The 7,908-nt window shown below is 47.5% G+C and overlaps 1 pseudogene; it reads left to right on the forward strand.

Moving 5' to 3' along the window:
• Positions 1–437: 437 nt before the first annotated feature.
• On the forward strand, positions 438–2,234 carry LOC139003883 (eukaryotic translation initiation factor 2D pseudogene; annotated as a pseudogene).
• Positions 2,235–7,908: the final 5,674 nt, after the last annotated feature.

Here is a 7,908-nt window from a genome sequence, read left to right on the forward strand (position 1 = left end):
TGCTGTCTCCGTGTCATTGCTTCTTTTCCGACTCCATCCACACCTTTGGGAACCCCTGGACCTGCTGGGGCTGGACTCCAACAAGGTAGGGAAGTTTTCTGTCATTATTTCTTCAAATAGGTTTTCAATATCTTGCTCTCTCTCTTCTTCTGGCCCCCCTATAAATAGATATGAGCTATTTATTGATGTCGGTAAAATTACTAGTGTTTTCCCCCACATATGGCCTAGTCGCTAAAATTTGTTTAAAGTAACAGTGAATTTGGCCACCAGGGTTGGCCTCGAAGCTGCGCGACCACGGTTTTCACACGGGCCCATATCCCAGCCAGGCCCCAGCATGGCTGCGCCCAGGGCTGCGGGGTGGGGAGACACCGTGCTCTCGTTTTCCTGACAGCCTCTGGCTTCTGTGCTCTTCTCTTCCTCAGGCCACTCCAGCAAACATGTTTTCTAAGGCCTTTCGGGTCAAGTCCAACACGGCCATCAAGGGATCGGACAGGAGAAAGCTTCGAGCTGACGTGGCAGCTGCTTTCCCCGCCCTGGGGACAGACCAGGCCTCAGAGTTGGTGCCCGGAAAGGAAGAGCTCAGCATCGTGAAGCTGTATGCTCACAGAGGGGATGCCGTGACTGTGTACGTGAGTGGTGGTAACCCCGTCCTATTTGATCTGGAGAAAAATCTGTACCCGACAGTGTACACCCTGTGGTCCTATCCTGATCTTCTACCAGCATTCACAACATGGCCTCTGGTGCTCGAAAAACTGGTGGGGGGAGCAGATTTGATGCTGCCGGGAATAGTGGTGCCCCCTGCTGGTCTGCCTCAGGTACAGAAGGGTGACCTCTGTACCATTGTCTTGGTGGGAAACAGGGCCCCTGTGGCCATCGGAGTGGCTGCCATGTCCACATCTGAGATGCTGACTTCAGGCCTGAAGGGAAGGGGCTTCTCTATGCTCCACACCTACAAGGACCACTTGTGGCGATCTGGAGACAAATCCTCTCCACCTTTCATTGCCCCACTGACCCTGGATCCCTCAGATGTCAGTGAAGAGAAGGGGTCTGTCCAGGCAGGCCCCACCCTGCAGGATGACATGAGGCGCCTTACCCTGGAGAGAAAGGAGGAGGAGAATGGGGAAGATCAGCAGATGTGTGGGGAGAAGACCCTACCAGAAGCCTCAGAAGACCCTGGCGTCAGGGGCCTGAACCCAGACCCCGCAGACAGCAAGACCCTCCAAGAGCAAATGGATGAACTGCTACAGCAATGCTTCTTGCATGCTTTGAAGTGCCGAGTCAAAAAGACCCACCTCCCTCTACTCACCAGCGCGTTCCTCGGTAGCCATGTGTTCTCCTGCTGCCCTGAAGGACGGCAACTTGACATAAAGAAGTCAAGCTACAAAAAACTCTCTAAGTTCCTGCAGCAAATGCAGCAGGAGCAGATTATACAGGTCAAGGAGCTGAGCAAAGGGGTAGAGAGCATTGTGGCTGTGGACTGGAAACACCCCAGGATCACATCTTTGGTCATACCTGAGCCCTCCCCGATCTCCCAGACTATCCAGGAGGGTAGCAGGGAACAGCCCTATCGCCCTCCAGATATAAAACCACTCTACTGTGTCCCAGCCAGCATGAGCCTGCTCTTCCAGGAGTCTGGCTACAAGAAGGGGAGCATTCTCGAGGGCAGTGAGGTCCGGATGATCATCATTAACTACGCCAAGAAGAATGACCTGGTTGATGCAGACAACAAAAATCTCGTACACTTGGATCCCATCCTGTGTGACTGCATCTTAGAGAAAAGTGAACAGCACAAAGTCATGAAGCTTCCATGGGACAGTCTTCTGTCCAGATGTTTGGAAAAACTGCAGCCTGCCTATCAAGTGACCTTTCCTGGACAAGAGCCCATTGTGAAGAAAGGCAAAATCTGCCCCGTTGACATCACCCTAGCACAGAGAGCTTCCAATAAAAAGGTGACTGTGGTCCGGAATTTGGAGACCTACGGTCTGGACCCATGCACAGTGGCTGCCACCCTGCAGCAGCGATGCCAGGCTAGCACCACTGTCACCCCTGCCCCTGGGGCTAAGGACAGCCTGCAGGTCCAGATCCAGGGAAACCAGGTGCACCACCTCGGCCGGCTGTTGCTTGAAGAATATCAGCTTCCTCGGAAACACATCCAAGGCCTAGAAAAGGCCCCCAAGTCTGGCAAGAAGAAGTGACAGACTCTTGCTTCATGTGGTCGATCCCGTGGAATCCTGGTTCTGGGCTGCTCACTCAGCTTTTGCAAATAAAAAATATATAATTCTTTACCAGAATAAATTTTTATTCTAATCTAAAAAATAAATAAATAAATAAAGTAGCAGTGAATTAATAACAAACATAACCTGTTAATTTAATTATGAGCAAGTCTTGGTTAAAATCATTTTAAAATTAACAGGGTGCTAATTTTCACATAATTGCGTACAGCCTGGAAATATTGTCCGTTAAACCTGAAGTCCTGTAAATGGAAGTTCACAAAATTGAGGTTTACTGAAGCAGTAGAAGATTGGAACAAACTGGAAAAGAGTGTGACTATCCCAAAGGCCACAGGGAGATTGAGACCGAGCTTGTGGGGCCATTTCACTGTGGAAGGGTAAAAATCTTGTGCGTGGAAGCTAATCTGTTATGAGATATTTAAATCTTACGTAACTATTTCTTGTTCGTTCTCCTCTGGGCTAAAAAGGTTTTTATAAGATCAAAGCCGGGCCAGCCTTACTAAGTAGAACCAAGGGGGAAAGCTCACCAGAGCAAGCAGCATAGCGCCCTCTGCCGTCCAGTGCGGCGGCGACGCCTCTGCAGGAGAAGAGCGGGTTGGAGCCGCCAAGTCGCTGACAGCCAGGATCAGGACCTACGCCTTTGGGAGTTTTATTACAGCGGCTCCTGAACAAATTGGCTCCATAACTCAGGGAGCATCACCCAAGGGTGGGTCCAAGCCACCCGCTCCCCTGAAGTAGATGCTACCCCCACTTCCATCCCACACTGTGCATCCAGCGAAGATTCTCCAGGTGAAAAGGGGAATAAAAAAGCTGGAAAACGGGCAAATCAGCTTGGGATGTGGCAGGAGCGATGCACTCATCTGGCAGGAAAGGCAATTACGAGGAGGAGACAGAGTGGCTCTTCCCCAGTCGTCCACCTCTTCTTATCCCCAAAAATCCATGATGCTCACCTAGTTGCTCCTCAGTACAGCAATTGCCATAGCTTACATTTGTAAAGGGCTTTAGGGATCGCAAAAGTTGTTTTTTTCATCTGATTCCCACCACAGCCTTGTGAGTTAAGGCAAGTATTTTATAAGGAGATAATTGACCTTCAGAAAATTTCAGTGACCTGCCCAAAGTCAGACAGCTAGGTGAGAAGCAGCCTGGAATATTGGCAAGCCCTTCAAATTACCCATAAAAATAAAGTCCCCCACAGTTAGAAACCTGCTTCACTACAAACTAAAAAAGCATCACCAGCCTCCTCTTTCTCTTGCACTCACTTGACCTCATTTGGGCCCTAACCCCCTGCCTTCCCACTCCTCTCCCCAGTACCACAAAAGAGTTACCACAGCTTCCTCTGGCCCTCCAATGAGAATCCTTACATTCACGGTCTTGATCCCAGGCATGAGGCCCCTTTACCAGGCCCTGGGCTGAGGATCCCACAGAGTTAGAGTCTGGGATTCTGCCCCAGGAGAGATGTGAAGTGTCCCTACTCCTAAGGTACATTATTATAGTGCCCAGCTGTAGGGAGAAAATGGATGTGGTGGAGCTGAGTAGGCTACTACCCCATTAGTGGAGGCTATCAGTACTGACACTCGAATAGGATGTCAAGCAATGTGTGGGGAGACTGCACAGCAGGCGCCCAGCGGTCCTTGGGGAAATCAGACCCATGCATGGCCTGGAAGATGAAAAGAAAGAAATGGAAAACAGCCCCAACTCCTGGAATCCCCAAATAACTGCCTCTGCGCCCTGAACCTCTTTTTTGCTACAGGTCATATGAGGAAGGAATCTGATTGTCCCCCTTTATCCAGATGAGAAGAGGCTAAGGAAGAACAAAGTCTAAACAGAAAGCATAAGTCCTACACCAGCCTCCACCTGACTGCTCCCCACAAGCCCTGTTTCCCCTAAGTAGTCCTGGGGTTCTCTAACTTGAAGCCAGGATATCAAAGAACCTGAGGAAAATAGTATTCATGGTTTCCCAGTGAGGAAGAGGTTTCTGAAAGTTGGCTGGAAGGAAGGGAAGAGGGCCTGAGGGACCCTTGATTGGGCAGGGGGAGCGGGGGCGGGGGGGGTCGGGGGGGAGCAGGAGCTGAGATCTGAGGAAAGAACAGGTGCTGCTTAGACGGCCTCTTTCATGCCCTCCCAGGTTCTATAAAGAAAAACCCTCACCCTCTAGTAGTCTTCTCCTTCCACTACCAGCGCTACAGCTTTGGTCTCAAGATTTTTTGTCACAATCCACACTCTGGATCAGCTCTCCAAATGCCCTCACTAGCTTTATGCACTACAGCCTGAGTCACCCCTGGGGCTCTCCATAGTCTGTTTTTCTTTCAGCCTGACCACTCTGCCCTGCCTAGCTTCCTTCCTCCTGGGTTCAGAGCTTCCCTGTGATTCTGACCTCTTTCTGATCTGCCACAAGCCCATAAACAGGAATCATTATCCCTCATATGGAAATTTGAAGTAAAAAGATACATATTCACTATGATGCAGGGTCCATAGCACATGCTAAGTAAATCTTTATGGAGTGAGACGGGGCTGCCCTGGTGAAAGGAAAACTCCTAAACTAGGTTCTCTCCCATCCAGCCCTTTGCAGCGTGGCAGGGGGATGACAGGGCTTCTCTTACTTGTAGAGTTCTCCGGAGCCTCCCAGATCCTTGCTCAAGTGTCTACATGGTTCAATACTAGAGAGTACTTTCTCACGTGCGCTGCTTATCTGAATGCCTTTGAGACTAATGCAGTCAATGCAATTGTAACCAATTGAAATTGTTCCATTTTGAGAAGAGTTGGTAAAACCAACTATTTTTTGAGTCTTCTTAGTGATGCAAAACTTCCTTTCCCAAGGCCTTTCTTTTAACTTTTCCTGTAGGTGATAATCCCTAAGCTATTAATCATGTCTGCTGACCTTCTCTGGCTCTTCTAAAAGATCCGCCCACCTCTGCCCAGCAGCAGTGGCTCAGTCGTTGAGCGACCACCTGTCAACCAAGAAGTCACGGTTTGATTCCCGGTCAAGGGCACATGCTTGGGTTGCGTGCTCAATCCTCAGTGGGGGGTGTACAGGAGGCAGCCAATCCATGATTCTCTCTCATCATTGATGTTTCTGTTTCTCTCTCCCTCTCCCTTCCTCTCCGAAATCAATAAAAATATATATATTTTTTAAAAGATCCTCCCACCTCACTCTTGACAATGCTGGTGAGCAGGAATAAGTCCATTCCTCTCTGGAGACTACTAGAGTATGTCCCAGTGGTTGGCAAACTGCGGCTCGCGAGCCACATGCTGCTCTTTGACCCCTTGAGTGTGGCTCTTTCACAAAACACCACATGCGGGCCCATGCACAGAAACTTCATGGCCCATGCGCAGAAGTCGGTATTTTGTGGAAGAGCCACACTCAAGGGGCCAAAGAGCCACATGTGGCTTGCGAGCCGCAGTTTGCCAAGCCGCAGTTTAGCGACCACTGCCCTATACTATGGCCTAACTCTCCCCTCTGCCAAGGTAACTCTGGGGCCTCTTGTCAGATGAAATGCCAAGGAAATAGAAGGATCATGCAGGTACTCCATGACAGACTTCAGCTGCCAATCTCTCCCACCCTAGAACTCACCTCTGCTTCTTACTAGGGACTCAGGGTCATGAATTCCTGCGTGGCGGTAAAGGGACCCAGAGAACACAGCATATGCTTGCCTGCTGCTGCCATAGGGGAGTTTGTGGCAAAGGTGGTATGATTTACCAATGTCTAAAGGGAAGAAGTGACTTTGTATCTCTAGACCAGTGATGGCGAACCTATGACACGCATGTCAGAGGTGACACAGGAACTCATTTTTTTGGTTGATTTTTCTTTGTTAAATGGCATTTAAATATATAAAATAAATATCAAAAATATAAATCTTTGTTTTACTATGGTTGCAAATATCAAAAAATTTCTATATGTGACACGACACAGAGTTAAGTTAGGGTTTTTCAAAATGCTGACACGCTGAGCTCAAAAGGTTCGCCATCACTGCTCTAGACAGAAAATAAAAACCAGAGTTAAGGGAAAGAATTAAATGTGTGAAATATTGTTCTGGAGTCATCCTGTAGAATGGTTGGATAAGTTCCAGAAATTCCTTCCAGGCCTGTTATCTAGCCATGGTGAACCATGGACAGTCACCTCCAGGTCTTGTTCTGGCTCTGCCTGGAACATCTGCCCCCTTTTGGTCTTCTAGGGAATTTATTATTCATCCTTCCAGATTCAATTTGTTGTCATTTCCTGGAGGAAAGCTTCCCCATCCCCTGCCACACATTCCCTAGACCTGTAGTTAACCCCCATCTTCCCTTCTCTTCTCATTGTTCATATTATTATTATCTAATGATAGGTGTGTTTTCCTCCAGCTGACTGTCGATTTCTGAGGGGCACAATTTCTAACATCAGTCTCTAGAGTGCTATCTATCATATGGAAGGGACTCTCTAAATGTTTCTAGAATAACACCCCCCTCCCCCCCCCAAAAAAGGGATCACTGGATCAAAAGACACAAACATCTTTTTGGTTCTTGACATATTATAAACTGCCCTCCAAAAGTTTGCATCTATTTACAATGCAATCTGCTATGCATAGAATATAGGTCTCACTGCTATTTTATTAAGAGAAACTGTGTCCTAATATTTTAACATGTATTTCTTTACTAGTGAGGTTAAATAATTTCCCACAGTTCATCTCACTAATTATAATCCTGTTGAGGGAAAACCCCAATCTAAATTCAGGATTGATTCTGAAGAGCTGACACATAGCCTTACTCAAATTCATACGAGCTTTAATAAGAGAAACTTACATACACAGGCAAGGCAGCTGCTTGTTGCCAGTGGTGGCCGGCCGGGAATAAATCCACACCCTCCCCCGACAGGGCGTCTTTTTTATAGGGTTTTAATAGTAAAACTATATGGTGGTAGTCATGGAGATAACCAGAGAGAATAATGCATTTCTAAGCTAACAGATAACATCAGGCAGTTATCACACTCTACACTCATTAACCTCCTTCCTGGACCTGACGTTTATCTTTGGGTGGCATTCTGGCTTTCTGGGTATTTAGCCCAACCTGAGGCTACAGACAGTTAAATAGTCAGAAAGTTAAACCGTGAATCCAACATTTCCCAGACATCTTTACTACTAGAGGCATATTGTATCTCTGAGCTCCCCTAAAAATCCTCTATCATGCCGTAACCGGTTTGGCTCAGTAGATAGAGCATCGGCCTGCAGACTGAAAGGTCCCAGGTTCGGTTCCGGTCAAGGGCATGTACCTTGGTTTCGGGCACTTCTCCAGTAGGGAGTGTGCAGGAGGCAGCTGATGGATGTTTCTCTCTCATCGCTGTTTCTAGCTCTCTATCCCTCTCCCTTCCTCTCTGTAAAAAATCAATAAAATATATTTTTTAAAAATCCTCTATCATGAATTTCTCTTTATATGCCAATAATCATTTCCTGACAGCTGCCAAGGCTACAGCCAAATTTCTTTGTCCCCCCAGATAAGGAGCCACAAATTTCTTTCTTCCCCTAAGCAAGTAGTTAAACGGAGGACTTTTCCCCTACATTCTGTAGATCCATATCAACGTAGCCCAGAAGGCAGTTTACAACCTAAATTTGCTACAAGGCCTAAGGCAGTTAAGATTCTCCACATTACAGATGTTATTTTCTTTGACAGGAGATACAGATAAGAAATGTCAGTTTTCAGCAGATAC

The sequence above is a fragment of the Myotis yumanensis genome, unplaced genomic scaffold (assembly GCF_028538775.1).
Source record: "Myotis yumanensis isolate MYYU_CA2020_CCGP unplaced genomic scaffold, mMyoYum1.0.hap1 SCAF_1, whole genome shotgun sequence".
NCBI classification, from domain to species: Eukaryota; Metazoa; Chordata; class Mammalia; order Chiroptera; family Vespertilionidae; genus Myotis; species Myotis yumanensis.